The sequence below is a fragment of the Bufo bufo genome, chromosome 1 (assembly GCF_905171765.1).
Source record: "Bufo bufo chromosome 1, aBufBuf1.1, whole genome shotgun sequence".
NCBI classification, from domain to species: Eukaryota; Metazoa; Chordata; class Amphibia; order Anura; family Bufonidae; genus Bufo; species Bufo bufo.
In genome coordinates, this window is record NC_053389.1 from 390216196 (window position 1) to 390236336 (window position 20141).

At 43.0% G+C, this 20141-nt stretch overlaps 1 protein-coding gene across 1 annotated transcript in view; it reads right to left on the reverse strand.

Annotated features, from left to right (window-relative positions):
• HRH2 (histamine receptor H2) overlaps positions 1-20141 on the reverse strand; it is a 234667-nt gene that overhangs the window by 9155 nt on the left and 205371 nt on the right. The window lies entirely within an intron of this gene.

Here is a 20141-nt window from a genome sequence, read left to right on the forward strand (position 1 = left end):
GGAGACATAAGGGGTTGGGTTGGGTTCTCTCTGTCTTCTGCTGAACTGTGGCCTGGGGCCACCACCGGCCACATTTACTAATCTTTGCTCAGGGGGGCCCTCATGGTGTGGACTGGACTGGTCATTTTTACTAAGGAATATAGTTTAACCGTTTATGTGCAAAAGAGAAAAAAAAGAGGTCACTAAGTCAGCTCCAATCAGATATCTGCACATAGACCAAGAGTCTTCTTGGTCTATGTGCAGATATCTGATTGGAGCTGACTTCTTTTTTTTTTCTTTTGTACATAAATGGTTAAACTATATTCCTTAGTGAAAATGACCAGTCCAGTCCACACCATGAGGGCCCCCCTGAGCAAAGATTAGTAAATGTGGCCGGTGGTGGCCCCAGGCCACAGTTCAGCAGAAGACAGAGAGAACCCAACCCAACCCCTTATGTCTCCTGGGGCCGTCTGTCTCTATAATAATCCTCCACTAATTTATGAATGGATCTGGGGTTAATTATTAATTCGGTGACCTGACCGGTCTAAATTTCTAATATAAAATAAAGTCAATATGCGTGCTTTTTGTTTTACCTACCGAGTCCTCCCCTCCTGGCGCGGCAGTGGCAGGTCTGGTCTGGCTGTGTAAGGTAAGGTGAGTGAGTCACTGGTGGTCTGGTCACGTGAGGCCATGACTCACCACCCAATCCCTTTAGCTCCGGACCGGAGGCGGAGACTTAGTCCCTGCTGCTGGCTGCTCCGCCGTATCGCCACTCACCAGGCTGCGTTGAGTCACACACACCCTTTTACCACGTGACGGCGGGGCGCCGACGTGCTTGCTAACTAAGCAGCGCAGTTGTAAGTTGTTCTGAAGACTGCTGCGCTGCTGCATAGTGAATGGGAGTCGGGACTCGGGAAACGGAGCTCCCTTGGGCCCCCAGGAGCAACTGGGCCCGGGGCAGCTGCCCCTTTTGCCCTGCGGCAAAGACGGCCCTGGCTGTTGTACTTTTTGTGATATAAGGTGACAAAAAAATTGTTTATTTAGCACAGTTTTTATTTTTTTTATTTTTTTTTACGGTGTTCATCTGAGGGGTTAGGTCATGTGATATGTTTATAGAGCTGGTCGATACGGACGCGTCAATACCTAATATGTATACTTTATTTTTTTTCCCTATTTTTTACCAATTTTTTGTTTACTTTATTTGGGGAAAATGACATTTTGGTTTATTTTTACTTGAAACTTTGAAATTTTTGGGGGGAAAACTTTATTTTTTCAACTTGTTTTTCACTTTTTTTTGTCCCACTTTGATACTTGAACTTTTGGGGGTCTAATCCTTTACAAAGCATTCCAATACTTCTGTATCGGAATGCATTGGCTGTATGAGTAATACTGTGTGTATTACTCATACAGCTTCCGGCCTGTGAGATCCAAGGGGCTGGATCTCACAGGCTCATCACCGGAAGGCAGCGCAATGCCTTCCTTAGGCATTGCAATGCCTTCCATGCCATCGGGTCCTCCCTACAGCCGCATGGGGACCCGATGGCACCGCCGATCCGCAAACCGCAGGTAAAGCCGCAAGCCGCAGGACTGAATTGCGGCGATCGCTGACACGGGGGGGGGCGGGGGTCATGGGACCCCCCCGGCGCATTTAGCCAAGGTGCCTGCTCAATGATTTGATGCGGCGGTGATCGGAAATACACAGAACGTACCCGTACGCCCTGTGTCCTTAAGTACCAGGACATCAGGGCGTACCGGTACGCCCTGTGTCCTGAACAGGTTAAGGGTGAAGAGGCCACCACAGCCATCTTGCACAATGAGATTTCACTCAGGATCGTCAAGCAAGATGGCCACATAGGCCTCTTTACGCTCAAATGGAGGAGGTGAGTATGATTTTTTTTTTATTGATTCGTTACCAAGAAGTATGTGGAAATTCGGCTTTGCGTCAAATTTAACTTTTCCTGAAATTCGAATTGAAGTACACCTTGGATACTTAAATTTGCTTAACGCTATTGGCAATAATTAGATTGAATAATTATCTGACAATTTTAAAGACATACTGAGATTATCATACATACTTATAATATAATGAGAAGTCACTTTGAAATCTGTCAGAAATGATCTTGTGAAGAGCACAAAGTTATATTGTGATCCTTATTGATGACTATGCTCTGTACCATGAAAGACTGTACAGAGGTTAGTTATGAGTAAGGATCGGTGTGTATAAATCCAAAATACGTAGAAGCACTGCTGTCCTGTTTTTCAAGTTTTAAGATGCTTTAATAAAGATCTCAGTTTTAATGGATGCAGGATATCGGTTTTGTCCTTCAGCAGTTCTACATGTTTTCTCAAAACTTCCGTGTATTCTAGCAGGTGAGCGAGACTTAGTCTGTATTTCTAATTTCTGTTCCTGCGCTCTTCAAAAAAAGGAGAAAATTGCTTGATGTGCCAGTCTCGTTAATCACTAATTAATTTACTATCGCAGGCATACAATCTCCAGGAACAGATGCTATACCTTTAAAATTTTATAAAAAATATAGCCACATCATTCTTCCAACACTTCAAGTTCTTATGGATGTATTTGATACCAATACACCTTCTGAGCTGTGCCCTGGCTGGACATTTGTGTAACTGGGGTTTGTGGGTGCAGGAACCCACCATCGGAGCCACTTGCAAATTACTGTCCGGAAACCCTATGAAATGATCCCTCTTCCTCCTCCTCCTGTGCCACATCCTCTTCCATCGCCAGCAGCGTTTTTTTCAAGGAGACCTAGAAGTGTGATAGTAACGCTGAGAACGATGTTATTGGCACTGGCCATGTTGGTAGTGTACTTGAAACAGCGCAACAAGGAACACAGGTCTCGCATGGAGGCCCAGTCATTGGTGGTGAAGTGGTGCTGTTCCGCAGAGCGACTCACCCGTGCGTGCTGCAGCTGAAACTCCACTATCGCCTGCTGTTGCTCGCACAGTCTGGCCAGCATGTGCAAGGTGGAGCACCTTGTGGGAACATCGCATATGAGGCGGTGAGCGGGAAGGCCGAAGTTACGCTGCAGCGCTGACAGGCGAGCAGCAGCAGGGTGAGAAGGCCCAAAGCGCGCACTTTCTGCAGCAGCTCTGACATATCGGGGTAATTTTTAAGGAACCTCTGCACCACCAAATTCAGCACATGCGCCAGGCAAGGGATGTGCGTCAAACCGGCTAGTCCCAGAGCTGCTACGAGATTTCGCCCATTATCGCACACCCCCAGGCCGGGCTTAAGGCTCACTGGCACCAACCACTCATCGGTCTGTTGTTCAATGCCCGTCCACAGCTCCTGCGCGGTGTGGGGTTTGTCCCCCAAACAGATACGTTTTAAAACTGCCTGCTGTCGTTTACCCCTGGCTGTGCTGAAGTTGGTGGTAAAGGTGTTATGCTGACCAGATGAGGAGCCGGTAGAGGATGAGAAAGCAGAGTAGGAGGAGGAGGCAACAGGAGGCAAACTGAAGTGCCCTGCAATCCTCAGTGGTGGAAGGACATGCGCCAAATTGCTATCCGCCTAAGGCCTAGCCGCCACTGCATTTACCCAGTGTGCTGTTATGGAGATATAATGTCCCTGACCGTGCTTACTGGTCCACGTATCCGTAGTTAGGTGGACCTTGCCACAGATGGCGTTGCGCAGTGCACACCTGATTTTGTCCCCCACTTGGTTGAACAGGGAAGGGATGGCTCGCCTGGAAAAGCAGTGGCGGCTGGGCACCAGACGGAATGACAGCATTTCAAAGGCCGGTAATTTAGAAATGCTGGCATTCAGGGCCAGGGATCGCGGGTGGGTAGGGGGGTACTTCCTCTTCTGCTCCAGTGTTTGGGAGATGGAGAGCTGAACGCTTCCGTGGGACATTGTGGAGATGCTTGGTGACCCAGGTGGTGGTGTTTGCGGGGTAGCAGGTGCCACTGTCACTCCAGAGGTGGATAAAGAGGCCGAGACAGCAGCAGAAGAGCAAGCAGGAGGAGCCAGAGACCTTTCTTTGTTTTTGAGGTGTCTACTCCACTGTAGCTCGTGCTTTGCACTTAGATACCTGGTCATGCAGGTTGTGCTCAGGTTGAGAACGTTTATGCCTCGCTTCAGGCTCTGATTGCACAGCGTGCAAACCACTCGTGTCTTGTCGTCAGCACATTGTCTGAAGAACTGCCACGCTAGGGAACTCCTTGGAGGTGGCTTTGGTGTGCTTGATCCCTTGCTGTGTTGGGCAGTAGCAGGCGTACTGTCTAGGGGATGACCGCTCCGCTTTTGCACCCTGCTCCCTCTTCTGCTGTGTTGGTGGCTTCGTGTGACCACCACCTCTTCCTCCGAACTACACAGGTCACTCGCATGACCTTGATTCCATGTGGGGTCGAGGACCTCATCGTCCTCCACATCATCCTCCACCCAGTCTTCACCCCTGCCCTCCTTGTCGGTCTGCACATTTTCCAAAGCCACAGCAGTTGGCACCTGTGTTTCGTCATCATCTGAGACGTGTTGCGGTGGTCCTCCCATCTACTCATCTTGAAACATAAGTGGTTGGGCATCGGTGCACTCAATCTCTACCACTTCTGGGGCAGGGCTATGTGGATGGCCCTGGGAAACCCTGCTAGCAGAGTCATCAAAAAGCAGAAGAGACTGCTGCATGACTTGAGTCTCAGACTGCTTGGCTGATTTGCAAGGGGTGAGGTGAAAGACTGATGGACATCGGCTGCAGGTGCCAACTCTGATCTTTCAGCAGGAGACTGGGTGGGAGACAATGTGAAGGAACTGGATCCACTGTCAGCAACCCAATCTACTATCGCCTATACTTGTTCTGGCCTCACCATTCGTAGAGCCGCATTAGGCCCGACCAAATAACGCTGAAGGTTCTGTCGCCTACTCGCACCTGAAGAAGGTGTTTCACTTGTGCGTGTAGCTGGCACAGATCGACCATGTCCTCTCCCTGCAACAGGAGCTCCACCAGCAGCACCACGACCGGGGCAACGTCCCTTATTCGACGCTCTCCTCATTCTCTGAAAATTTAGGATCTTGCCAAAAATGGGTGTTTTTTTAATAACAGAATATAACAGCAGTATCTAACGCGTGTATTTCACACTGACAGATGCAGCAAAGGCTGAAATTTTTGTATTATGCTCAAAATAGGTGTTTTTTTTAATAACAGAATATAACAGCAGTATTTAACCCATGTATTTCACACTGACAGATGCAGTAAACACTGCAAATTTTGTATTTTGACCAAAAAGGGTGTTTTTTAAAACCCAGAAAATTATTGCTGTATTTCAAGCTTATATTTCACACTGACAAATGCAGCATAGGCCCCAGATGTAGGGTATTGCAAAAAATGTGTGCTTTTTTAAACCCAGAAAATTATTGCATCATTTCAAGCTTGGATTTAACAATGACAGATGCAGCAAATGCCGCAAATTTAGTATTTTGCCCAAAAAGGATGTTTTTTAAAACCCAGAAAATTATTGCAGTATTTCAAGCTTATATTTCACACTGACAAATGCTGCAAAGGCACCAGATGTAGGGTATTGCCAAAAATGGGTGTTTTTTTTAAACCCAGAAAATTATTGCAGTATTTCAAGATTGTATTTCACACTGACAAATGCTGCAAAGGCACCAGATGTAGGGTCTTGCAAAAAATGGGTGAATTTTTTTAAACCCAGAATATAATTGCAGTATTTCAAGACTGTATTTGACTGTCTCAAATGCACATATGCTGTGCTAGTGCACTGAACTTGCATAAAATTGCTGCCACCGCCCACCTAACTAACAGACGGATAAAAGTAATTTTTCTGTGTCACTGGGCTCAGGGCAGGGTAAAAATATTGTGCACAAAACAAAATGTATGTAGAACGCTGAGTTAACAAGCACTTCTAAATAAAGATTCTTTCCTATTCTCTCCCTCACAGCAGCAGCATCCTATCCCTACACTAATCAGAGCAGAGTGACGTGCAGCGCTACGTGACTCCAGCTTATATAGAGGCTGGGTCACATGCTGCACTGGCCAATCACAGCTGTGATGGCTTCTAAGGTCACACAAGTTAAATGCTTGTTGATTGGCTTCTCTTTCAAAAAGCACCATTAAATCGCCGAACAACGAACGTGAACCCGAACTTTTACTGAAAAGTTCGGGTCCGGGGTCCAAAAATCCTAATGTTCGGTACGAACCCGAACTTTACAGCTCGGGTTCGCTGAACCCTAGTCCTCAGCATCAGTGTGATCACTGGCTTCAGGCGCGCGCACGATGGAAATGGCCAGCACATTATAAAAGCAAACAGATAAATGCCCTAAATGTGTTGGGCCTGTTGCTGATTGTTACCAACTTACTTGTTGATGTCCTAGATTGATTCAGTTCTGGAAAGAGGTGACATCTCGTTAAGAATTTATATTCCATGTGACTATCCTTGACCTGAAAATATGTCTTCTCAGAGATATATAATTTTTATCTGCTTCATATAAATCTAAATTGGTAATATGAAGTGCTTTATTTATTGCACGTAATGGAATTGCACACTTTTGACTTTCCAGTAACACCTTTACATCAAAATATTAGGAAATTAATTTAAATCATTTTATAACTTTTGAATTAAAACTTCCTATGGTAAAACGTAAACATGAAATTTTTATAGATTCCTAGGGCCCATGGTTTACTAAAAGCAATTAAATGATCTAGATATGTTATTTCTTTTTTATTTATTCATTTATTTTATTTTTTATTCTCTCTTACACCGCTTGTCTGTAAGATAATTCAAGGATAAGGATTCATTCTTAAGGTGCTTTTAATATTGCTTTTCAAATGTCAATTCATTCATTACACCATGTCTCTGCTCTTTATAAATATATATATATATATATATATATATATATATATATATATATACGGATCTTCAGACACTTTTGGGGGTAGGTGTCTGCCAGTGTTTATAAATACACTTTTGAATCCAAAAAAGCATTGACTGAGCATTGTTCTCAGGAAGTCCCAAAAATTCTACCTTTTTTTAGGAGCAGCAGCAGTTCAGCGTGAAACCTCATAAACAAGGTAGGAGATATGCAGCCATTTAGTGGTAGTATTAGTGGAAACAGCTGTGGCAGCTGCAACTGTAGTACATTATGGAACTAGTGATAAATAGCAACGTTCAGCAATGGCAGATCTATTCATTGTCATCAGCTTGAGATGACAATGTGTGGAAATACTCACTGATCCACGTTCCTAATTAATTTTTACAAAGGTAATGTTTTGGACACTTGTGCTGGGGAATAGCGATAGCTACCTAGACCACATCCATCCACTGTTCCAATTTGCCTTCCCAGAAGTCAATGGGTATAGGAAACAGGGTATGTGTTGGAGAAAGGGCACAATCGTTTTGAAAATGAGACAACTTTAAACAATTTTTTTGAAACAGCTGGCCAAAATTGCAAATGTCATAGAGCAGAATTCAATTTTAGTGAAGGTGTGGAACTGTATGACCCCCTGCCTCCACCTGAACCTCCTTCTAATGGCAGTCCAAATGCTGATGCTTCTCACTATATTGAGTATATTCTTTAGCACATAGGTTGTGGTTTCCTCTTCTTAGCAAAAAAAGGTGTCCCACTTGGAGGCCACAGTAAAGACATAAATGTAAATGACAAGCTTCTTTGAGGCCGCAAGGAGGAGAGGCAGAATAAATGTCTTGACACTTGTCTCAAAGGCAGGGTGTTCGACTCTAGCCCACATCTAGCCCACAATGTCATCCTCTTTGTCCTCACTAGAACTGTGGCCTACTGCTATTGGTACTGGTCGGACGTGTAGTGCTGACTGTGCTGCAATTGCTGTTTATACTACTACAGCTACTTACATTCTCACTTGCAGATGACAAGGCATAGGTCTTTTCTTTTCCACTCTGCTGTTTAACAGACATTTTATTATTACACATGTCTGGATCAGCCAAGATCTGAGTGTATTTCCATATTTCCGCCTACTATCAAGGATTCAGAAGGACTATCGTTTGTAAGTTACTTTATTTTTTTTATTTTTCTCCCATTTATTTTATAACAGTTTTGTTTGTTTTATGTAATTTTATTTTGTCCCTTTTTGTATAATTTTTTTTTTAAGCATTAAACCCTTTTTGGTATAAAAGTGCTTTAACTTTAGTCTCTATACGCTCTATGTATCCATTGCCTTGCTGTCTGATTGCTGGAGAGCAATGAATGCATGTTGGGGTATTTATTGGCCATAAATTCAGTAGATGATGGTAGTGTGTATCTGGGGAGTGTGGACTATGTTGGCATGTGATTTATGCTCAATATGCGTGAATGAGTTGTGAGTAAAAGGTTGAGTGAGTGGAGTAAAATAACCCCTTGCAGTCATACCCATGTCACCTGCTAGAGCAGTATGTACGTGACAGGCTGAAAAAAATGTTCCCTTCTGTGAACACTCTGCACTTAGGTATTGACAATTTACGACGGTATATTCATTAAGTAAAAGGCGCTGAATCAAATTTGTATATTAATGTAGTAAAATGTGTTGAATTACACTAGTTAAATGATGCACCAAAATGTATTGTTACTGCCTAATTATGAGTGGAAGCAAAGTTGCATGTGTTTTTTTTTTTTTTTAATTAAAAGACAGAGGAGCAATTAAACATCTCCTCCTACAAACACACTGCACACTGGTATTGCCAATTACAATGGTATATTAATGCACTAAAATGTGCTCAATTAAGCTGGTATATTGATGCACTGTAATTTTTTAAAATTAGATTACAAGTGTTTTTTCCTGGTAATTAACAGAGACACATAATTAAATGTCCCCTTCTACGAACACACTACACACCGGTACCTGGCTTTTCTACCTATTAGTTCAATCTACCTAACTAAATATTTTACTAACTCTAAGCTATTGTTTCAACCCCCTAAGGTGGCTGGCTTGTGTCTGTAATTGTTGTCTGCCAGACACATGGCAATTGGCAAACACGTCCTCTCACATCACTGACTGAGCTCACAATTTTCTGCGCTTTACACATAGCACAAAGCCTAATAGACCAGCCAATATCTTGCCCCTTGATTAGTTGACAGACTGCCTGCAAAGAATTGTTGACCAGGTTCCCTCCAAGAGGCATGTAATCCTCTGTCTTCTTCCTCGCTGCCCTGTGCCCCTGTAAAAGCAAATTGTTTTTGTGCGATTTGTCTGAAGCAAATTGCCAGAACTTCAGATTCATTTGGCAAAAATTTGTGATGAATACAATTAGTTTAGAATCTATTTTCTCATTTCTAGTTATACAGTATCTTGCCATATGTATTTAACTATTGGTTGGTGGATCCTGAGTATCTTGGAGGCATATAACAGCAGTCACATATCTACTGGGCTTGCAGATCTCTGATTCCAGGGGAAATATAAATTGGTCATGAATGGGATAAAGGCCATTACTACAACATATAAAATGCTAGTAGGTCAACTTACACAACATGTCATGATCAATTCCGCTGCTGGTAAAGAATATACATGTACAGTGAGGAACAGAAGTATTTGAACACCCTGCGATTTTGCAAGTTCTCCCACTTAGAAATCATGGAGGGGTCTGAAATTCACATTGTAGGTGCATTAACACTCTCTGATTTCCATTTTTTTATTTTTATTTTTATTCTGTCTCTCATTGTATGATTTTTAAAGAATTTATTTGTCTTGCACTGCTGAACATAAGTATTTGAACACCTGAGAAAATTAGTGTAAATATTTGGTACAGAAGCCTTTGTTTGCAATTACAGAGGTCAAACGTTTCCTGTAGTTCTTGACCAGGTTTGCACACACTGCAACAATGATTTTGGCCCACTCCTCCACACAGATCTCCTCTAGATCTGTCAGGTTTCGGGGCTGTCGCTGAGAAACATAGAGTTTCAGCTCCCTCCAAAGTAGGTCTATTGAATTTAGGTCTGGAGAGGCCACTCCAGAAGCTTGATATGCTTCTTATGGAAGCTACACCTTGGTTATCCTTGCTGTGTGCTTCGGGTAATTGTCATGTTGGAAGATCCAGCCACGACCCATCTTCAATGCTCTGACTGAGGGAAGGAGGTTGTTGCTCAAAATCTCACAATAAATGGCCCCATTCATCCTCTCTTTAAAACAGTGCAGTCGTCCTGTCCCCTTCACAGAAAAGCACCCCCCAAAGCTTTATGTTACCACCCCCATGCTTTACAGTAGGGATGGTGTTCTTGGGATGCAACTCATCCTTCTTTTCTTCCAAACACGACGAGTGAAGTTTAGACCAAAAAGTTCTACTTTGGTCTCATCTGGCCTCATGACTTTCTCCCATGCCTAATCTTGAGTATCCAGATGGTCATTGGCAAACTTCAGACAGGCCTGGACATGTGATGACTTGAGCAGGGGAACCTTCCATGCAATGCATGATTTGAAACCATGACGGCGTAATGTTCTACTGACAGTGATCTTTGAAACTGTGGTCCCAGCTCTCTTCATGTTATTGACCAGCTTCTCCCTTGTAGTTTTTGGCTGATTCCTCACCTTTCTTATCATCAGTGATACCCCACGAGGTGAGATCTTGCATGGAGCCCCAGTCCGAGGGAGACTGACAGTCGTCTTTAGCCTCTTCCATTTTCTAACAATTGCTCCAACAGTTGATCTATTTCCACCAAGCTGCTTGGCAATTTCCCCTTAGCCCTTTCCAGCCTTGTGGAGGTCCACAATTTTGTCTCTGGTGTCTTTTGACAGCTCTTTGTTCTTGCCCATGGTAGTAGTTGGCGTCTGACTGACTGTGGAGTGGACAGGTGTCTTTAAAGAGCTCATACAGGTGCTACTAAGTTAGATTAATAAGTGTAGTAGAGGTTTTTAAAGACACAGTAACAGGTCTTTGAGAGCCAGAATTCTTGCTATTTCTCAGGTGTTCAAATACTTATGTTCAATAGTGCAAGACAAATAAATTGTTTAAAAATCATACAATGTGATTTCCTGATTATTTTTTTAATTCTGTCTCTCAGATTGTTAATGCACCTACAATGTGAATTTCAGACCCCTCCATGTTTTCTAAGTGGGAGAACTTGCAAAATCGCAGGGTGTTCAAATACTTCTGTTCATCACTGTATATATGAAAGAGAGTGTTGGAATACATATTGATAGACATCCTATAATGTTAAATGTTAGGCAAACTGCGAGAACTACACTGAGGCATACATTTTCTTTAAATGTGGGCAATTTGGCAAGACTAACAAGAAAATATCATTGTTGACAATCCCTTTAAAGTCTAGGCTATTACTATAGTTATGTTTGCTTCAGTCATCAATGTGCTGAATTCAAAAGTATCAGACTTAAAATAAAATACATTCTTTAAATCTAGAGATTACAAGTAATGCTGATGTAGACTCATTGCAACAGATTAGCATTTACAGTGACCTCTTGAAAAAAAATCTCAGAGAGTAAAAAGATCAGTGGAAAAAAAATTAGCTAAGTAAGCATGAAAGGTATGGCTCCCGCCTGAGTGACTCTATTCTAGGAAACAGTAGAGCCAGGCGACTTATCAGTTATTGAAGTGTACTGCAAATTAAAGGTGACTTTGAGTCTATTAGTGACTGTTCAACACCTAATCAAATCAAGGTATGATTTTTATACACTGTATACATATACTATATGGACAAAAGTATTGAGACTCACCTCTTAATCATTGATTTCAAGTGTTCAGTCCCATTATCACAGGTTTATAAAATCAAGCACCTAGCCATACCTTTACAAACATATGTGAAATAATGAGTTATTGTAAAGAGCTCACTGAGTTCAATCATGGTAATAGGATGCAACCGTTGCAAGTCTTTTCATGATATTTCTGACAATAACATCAACATAGAAACTGTGCACCAGGAGTTTTATAGCATGGGCTTCCATGTCTAAGCAGCTGCATGCAAGGCTTACATCACCAAGCACAATGGCAAGTGTCAGATGGAGTGATGTAAAGCACGCCACCATTGGACCCTGGAGCAGTGGAAATGTTTTCAGTGAAGTAAAGAATTACACTTCACTACCTGGCAGTCTGATGGATGAGTCTGGGTTTGGCAAATGCAATGAGAACATTACTTGCCTGACTGCATTGTGCCAACTGTAGTATTTGATGGAGGAGATATAATGCTATAAGCTTGTTTTTCCGTGGTTGGCCTAGGCCATATTTCCACTGAAGAGAAATCTTAATGCTTCAGTATACCAAAACATTTTGGACAATTATATGTAGTGATGTGGAAGCGAGCTTTGGATCCATCTTCGTACTATATAATGTATGGTTTTCATTGAATAACTTTGGTAATCGATTTTTAAAGTAAAAAAACACACTTTAAAACTTGAAACCGAACTCGGCTTCGGCTCCAAGGTACCATTAACTATATACCAATACAGTGGTGCCAAATGCTGACCTGTATTGGTATGTATCAGAGATTGGTATCAGAGGGGTCAAATCTATGTGATCATAATAAGGGAGCATTCACACGACCGTGTTGGTTTTGCAGTCCGCAAATCACGGATCTGTGTGTTCCGTATGTCTTCCACTATCTTTCTGTTTCCGTTCTGTACGTCCGTATAATACGGACGTGGTGCTTCCGTGTGTAATCCGTTTTTCACGGTCCGCAAAAAACTGAAATGGGACTGAAATGGGGTTTACTAGAATGTTTTCATTCCAGGGGTCCGCAAAAAACGGATGACATACGGATGCATTTCCGTGTGCTATCCGTTTTTTACGGACCCAATGACTCTCTATGGGGCCACGGACCGTAATTTGCGGCCAAGTATAGGACATGTTCTAAAATAAAAGCAACGGACACACGGAACGGACAGCACACGGATGACAATGAAAGGCATTCCGCAATTTTTGCGGACCCATAGAAATGAATGGGTCCGTGCATTGTCCGCAAAAATTGCGGAACGTACGCGGAAGAAAAACACGGTCGTGTGAATGCTCCCTAATAGGTAACACTTCTTGGTCTGTACAGATCACTTTATTGCAGTTACCTTCTTATCTATACACAGAGGTGATATCATTATAGGCAGGATTAAAATGACAGATAAGACAGGATCCCCCATTCACAATAGGAATATACAGGGTGGGTCATTTATACACCTTAATAAAATGGGAATGGTTGGTGATATTAACTTCCTGTTTGTGGCACATTAGTATATGTGAGGGGGGAAACTTTTCAAGATGGGTGGTGACCATGGCGGCCATTTTGAAGTCGGCCATTTTGAATCCAACTTTTGTTTTTTCAATAGGAAGAGGGTCATTTGACACATCAAACTTATTGGGAATTTCACAAGAAAAACAATGGTGTGCTTGGTTTTAACGTAACTTTATTCTTTCATGAGTTATTTACAAGTTTCTCTTTGTTTATAGCCATTGACATGTCGCCTAGGTTAACACGTGAGGAGCGGATTGAAATTGTGTTGATATCTGGTGAACGCAGTAACCGGGTCATTGCAGCAGATTTCAATTCAAGACACCCTACGAGACCACCCATCTCCCATGCTACACTTAGCAAACTGCTTGCTAAGTTTCGTGAAAGTGGTTCAGTGTCGGATTTGCCAAAATGTGGATGCATGAAATCTGTCTCTAATGAAGAAACATCAGTGGCTGTCCTAGCTTCATTCAGCAAGAGCCCACAGCGTAGCACTCGCCGCATGTCACTGGAGAGTGGCATTAGTCGAACATCTCTTTGGCGGATATTAACTACTCACAAATGGCACCCTTACAAACTCCAGCTACTGCAGCATCTCAACGAGGATGACCCAGATCGGCGCACTGAATTTTCAGAATGGGCAAAACAAAAATTGGAACAGGACCCTCAGTTTTCGCAGAAGATTTTGTTCAGTGATGAGGCAAACTTTTATGTGAATGGTGAAGTTAACAAACAAAACCACCGCTATTGGTCTGACACTAACTCACATTGGATAGATCCCTCCTAGACTGTTGGAACAAAAAAATTGATGGTATGGTGTGGTATATGGGGTACAAAGATAGTGGGGCCATTCTTCATCAATGGAAACCTCAAGGCCACTGGATATGTGAAATTGCTACATGATGATGTGTTTCCCTCTTTATGCACTGAAGCTGGCACGTTCCCTGAGTTTTTCCAGCAAGATGGTGCACCACCACATTATGGGTGTCAGGTCCGAGCATTCCTAGATGAACAGTTTCCTGGAAAGTGGATTGGTCATCGTGGGTCAGTTGAATGGCCCCCAAGGTCTCCCGATCTGACCCCCTTAAACTTTTATCTTTGGGGTCATCTGAAGGCAATTGTCTATGCTGTGAAAATACGAGATGTGCAGCACCTGAAACTACGGATACTGGAAGCCTGTGCTAGCATTTATCCTGCGGTGTTGCTATCAGTGTGTGAAGAGTGGGAGAAAAGGGTTGCATTGACAATCCAACACAATGGGCAGCACATTGAACACATTTTATAAGTGGTCAGAAACTTGTAAATAACTCATGAAAGAATAAAGTTACGTTAAAACCAAGCACACCATTGTTTTTCTTGTGAAATTCCCATTAAGTTTGATGTGTCACATGACCCTCTTCCTATTGAAAAAACAAAAGTTGGATTCAAAATGTCTGAATCCAAAATGGCCGCCATGGTCACCACCCATATTGAAAAGTTTCCCCCCCTCGCATATACTAATGTGCCACAAACAGGAAGTTAATATCACCAAATATTCCCATTTTATTAAGGTGCATCCATATAAATGGCCCACCCTGAATATATATATATATATATATATATATATATATATAAATATATATTAGCAGAAGGACCCGGCTTTGCACAGGTATATTTAATCTATTTCATTTAATGTTTGTGTGTTTCGTTAAAAGATATCGACAGTATCTACTATAACAGTGACATCTACAGTACCCTGCCCCTTTAACAGTAACCTCCACAGCAACCTGCCCCCTTAAGAGTAACATCCACAGCACCCTCCCCTTTAACAGTGACCTCCACTGTGGCCGCCCCTTTATTAGTGACCTCCACAGTACCCTGTCTCGTTAACAGTGTTTTCCACAATAACCCGCCCCCTTAACAGTGACCTCTATAGCACCCTGCCCCCTAACACTGACCTTCATAGATGACCGTCCCCTTAACTGTGACATCCACTATTCCCTGTCCCCTTAACAGAGACCTCCACAGTGCCCGCCCCTTTAACAGTGACCTCCACAACATCTCGCCCCCTTAAAAGTGATTTCCGCAACACCCCATTGTAACGGTCGCGTACACACACACACAGGGGGAAGGGAAGTGACCACTGCGCTCCACCCTTACCCCTGGCCCTGCCTACTTGCCTCGCAAGTCCTAATGACAGGGGACAACTGGACGGCAATCCCTAACTTGAAATAAGTGCAGGGATGACAGACAGACAAACAACAGGACGTGAACGGACCTAGTCAATACCAGGAAAGCTACAAAGTACAAAGGGAGCAAGCAGAGAATTGTCAGGAGAAGCCGGGGTCATAAATACCAGGAGAGCAGCAAAGTACACAAGGAGCAGGCAGAGGATCGTCAGGAATTCAGCAGGAGGTAAGTACGCCAGGAAAGACCAAATCACAGGCGGAACCTAAATTAACAGGCAACCTGTGGCCAGCAGGCTGCCTGTATTTATAGTGGGGAGTGAGGGTCATGTGACATGGCCAGCGTCACATGACCGACAGACCAACCAGTCGAGCACCGAGTGATCAGCTCGGCGCCCAAGGCAGACTTAGGAGCAGGGAGCCACCCAGCTAGTAACGCCGCCCTGGGAATGAGGTCAAACACAGATCCTCATTCCCAAAGCTAAGCAACAGGTCTGCGGGTAATGGGGGACCGAGTGCACCTCCGGAACCCTGTTACACCCATCCCCTTAACAGTGGCCTCTACAGCAATCTGTCCCTTAACACTGACCTCCATAGCGGACCATCCCCTTAACTGTGACCTCCACAGCAGCCTGCCCCTATGGTGGCCAGAGGTCCAGTTTTAGGTCGGACAGTGTGGCTTTCAGACTCCCTGTCCTCCATCTGGCGCAGGGCTGTACAGACTCCGGGATGTCCTTTTGAAAAGCTCACTCTCAGACAGCAGCACTGTGTTGTCTGAGAGTGAGCTGCAGGTAGAAAGTCACCCTCCCTCCCACCCCTGCAGAGTGGGGGGCATGGTCTAACCGGGTTGGGGTGTGGCTTAGGGGGCCTGGGGGCGGACTTTTTAAGTCCATCTTTTGAGGGTGGCCTGAATGGCCACCCTACCTGCCCCCTTTACTGTGACCTCCACAGCACTCCGCTCCCTTATTAGTAACATCTACAGCACGCTGCCCCTTTAAAGCTGACCTGCAGCAGTGAAGAAAAATGGCTGGGTTGTTATGGAAACCTGGTGTAAAACTGTGTGTATGTGGACACTAAGGGCCTGCAAGCTTCTATTGACTGATAAGGGTCATGTGGGCAGGCATCTATTGGCTAATGCATTTTGGGGGAATATTTCAGGAACGGTATGTCCTGGATAGCTGAGACCTGGTCTAAAACCTTCCAGGACACCTGATATACCTGTGTGCCAAATTTTGTGATTTAAATGCGATGGTGCAGATTCCTTTAGCGGAAATACACACACATACACTCAGCTTTATACACTCACCTAAAGAATTATTAGGAACACCATACTAATACGGTGTTGGACCCCCTTTTGCCTTCAGAACTGCCTTAATTCTACGTGGCATTGATTCAACAAGGTGCTGATAGCATTCTTTAGAAATGTTGGCCCATATTGATAGGATAGCATCTTGCAGTTGATGGAGATTTGAGGGATACACATCCAGGGCACGAAGCTCCCGTTTCACCACATCCCAAAGATGCTCTATTGGGTTGAGATCTGGTGACTGTGGGGGTCATTTTAGTACAGTAAACTCATTGTCATGTACAAGAAACCAATTTGAAATGATTCGAGCTTTGTGACATGGTGCATTATCCTGCTGGAAGTAGCCATCAGAGGATGGATACATGTTCTCATTCTGTTTACGCCAAATTCGGACTCTACCATTTGAATGTCTCAACAGAAATCGAGACTCATCAGACCAGGCAACATTTTTCCAGTCTTCAACAGTCCAATTTTGGTGAGCTTGTGCAAATTGTAGCCTCTTTTTCCTATTTGTAGTGGAGATGAGTGGTACCCGGTGGGGTCTTCTGCTGTTGTAGCCCATCCGCCTCAAGGTTGTGAGTGTTGTGGCTTCACAAATGCTTTGCTGCATACCTCGGTTGTAACGAGTGGTTATTTCAGTCAACGTTGCTCTTCTATCAGCTTTAATCAGTCGGCCCATTCTCCTCTGACCTCTAGCATCCACAAGGCATTTTTGCCCACAGGACTGCCACATACTGGATGTTTTTCCCTTTTCACACCATTCTTTGTAAACCCTAGAAATGGTTGTGCGTGAAAATCCCAGTAACTGTCACCGCCAGACATCTGAGAAGCTCTGACAGACGTCCTTCAGAACCTCCTGCTTGAGGTTCTTTTGTTTTGCTTTCATTTTGTCCTCTCGTTTCCCTTTCTCAGCTGTCATCAAGTTGCACTGATTGCATCACTTTAAATCCCTTCCCATACTGCATCACAGTTTATACAACTTCCTGGAGTGTGCTGATGCTAGAAGCTGTTTCTGCTGCACCCACAAGTTAAGTCTGTTTCTTTATTCCTGTTTGCTTGATCATAGGTGACCCTGACTCCCTCCGTATTAAGTGTAGGGAGCCGGTGGTCGTGTCCCCTCACTATTATAGGGTGTTCAGGTGTCATACAGTCGAGGAACGAGGGTATGCAGTTTTCTACCATTGAGATTTTTGCATATGCTGAGCAGTTAGGGAGAGAGCTAGGCTTGTTACAGGGCTTACCCTTCTGTTCCTTAGTTTTGGATCAAGTCAGTTTGATCTTCATTTGTGTCTTCTAGTTTTCTGTAACACCATCCGTGACAGTAACTGAGCAGATTGTGAAATACTCAGACCGGCCCATCTGGCACCAACAACCATGCCACGCTCAAAATAGCTTAAATCACCTTTCTTTCCCATTCTGACATTCAGTTTGGAGTTCAGGAGATTGTCTTGACCAGGACCACCCCCTAAATGCATTGAAGCAACTGCCATGTGATTGGTTGACTAGATAATTGCATTAATGAGAAATAGAACAGGTGTTCCTAATAATTCTTTAGGTGAGTGTATATTAGATATTGTGCTGCTTAGAGTTTTCCTTTTAGCATTATTTGTATTATTGTATAACAAGGGATCTTAGTTTCTAATTTTCCCGACTTGGCAAATGAATAAAGTGAGTCTTATAAAAACAAGTATAAGGTACTTGCTGTTTTATTGCTAAAAATGCTGTGTGAAATGTTTAGCAATTGGAAAAGATAAAGAATTAGTATTAAAGAATAACATAAGCACTGGTTATAGCCTTACTAATTTAATATGTCCACAGCTAATGATTAATATACTTCATATATTTGTTTTCTATCTAAAATCTAAAAATAAATCTATCTAAAAACAAATTTTTCTAAACCCAGAGATATTGCCCTTTAAAGGAAATGTGTCACGAAAAATGTTTCTGATTGTAGATTTATTTATTCTATTTTCTGAACATGATTATGGGGCCTGCCATTTTGCCTGAGCTGTGTTAGCTTTTAGAAATCATAAAGAAAATTGCTTTACACAGCCCCATGGTACATGGACACAATAGTCAGGAGGGGACCTCACTGACTTCTATGGGAGAATTTTCTAGGCATGCTCTGAGACCTGTGCAGAGGTCATTGTACAAGGAAAGAATAGATAAGCTTTGACAATCACCTATTGTGAAAGCAGGATCCTGTCTTATCTATATACAGAGGTGATATAATTACAGGCAGGATTAGAATGACAGATAAGCAGGTAACTGCACTAAAGTGATCTGTACAGACCAAGAAGTGGTGCCTATTATTAATCTTAGTGGCCATTGTGAGAACTGTAAGATTTTATAGGTTTTTGTTTAAATATAGATATTAATATGGAAAATGAAAAACATCACCAAAAATTCTTTAAACATAAAAACGTAATTTAAACAATAGGTCACTCACATGACCTTGTTTGTTTTCCATTCCGCAAAATACATATTCTTGCTGACCCATTAACTTCAATTGGTCCGTCGTCCACATTTTGTAGCCAAGTATAGGACATGTACTGTCTTTTTGTGGAATGGATATACAGATGTGGAAAGCACATGGATCCACCCCTAGCTCAGTTAGTAGTGTGCTAGTGGAGGAAGTGAGAGGAAGCTATTTGTGATAACTCCTCAGAGATCTAGGTCTTTATCCCAGAGAAACACTCTTTTTAAGAAATCAACATAGAGAAAATCATCATTACTACTCAGTACTCCAGGAAAAGAGAAAAGAAAGAACTAGAAGTTCCAGAATCTGCATGGCCAAGCATTGGAATCAGTCAGTAAGGTATTTGCAGTTTAAAGGGTTTCTACCACCACATTTTGACCTAATTAGCTGTCAGACACTAGCGATCTGCTAGTGTCTGCTCTACCTAACCATGCTATTGTAATTCCTTTCTCTGCAGCGGTTACCCTAAAAAAACGTAGTTTTATTTGTATGCAAATGAGCCTCTAGGTGCTATGGGGGCGTCTTTTCAGCACCTAGAGGCATACCAACTACGTTTTTTAGGGTAACCGCTGCAGAGAAAGGAATTACAATAGCATGGTTAGGTAGAGCAGACACTAGCAGATCGCTAGTGTCTGACAGCTAATTAGGTGAAAATGTGGTGGTTGAAACCCTTTAAGGCTAATAGAGACTTTACTGCAGTAAGAGGGGCGTTGTTAAAACACCATTTACAATCAGACATGGTATCTTAATCCTGTACTCCTCTGCTGGGAATTACAGTCACCATTGCATAAATAATATTGCCAGCCTTCGATTCTGCAGGAGAGACTTTGGAGAGATAGAGTGAAGCAGTACTTCAATCCTCATCCTGGTATATACCCATACATTACTATCTGGCATGATTTGCACTGAGAATTGTTTGAAACTGTGTTTTCATACCGTTGGATATACTACAACACCCATTCTTCAGCTTAGTAACAAGAGACCTGGCCTGGTTACTGACTCCAGCACCGTACGCATCAGAGCACTTATAATCCTTGCACCTGTACAACACTCATAACACCAAAGGCA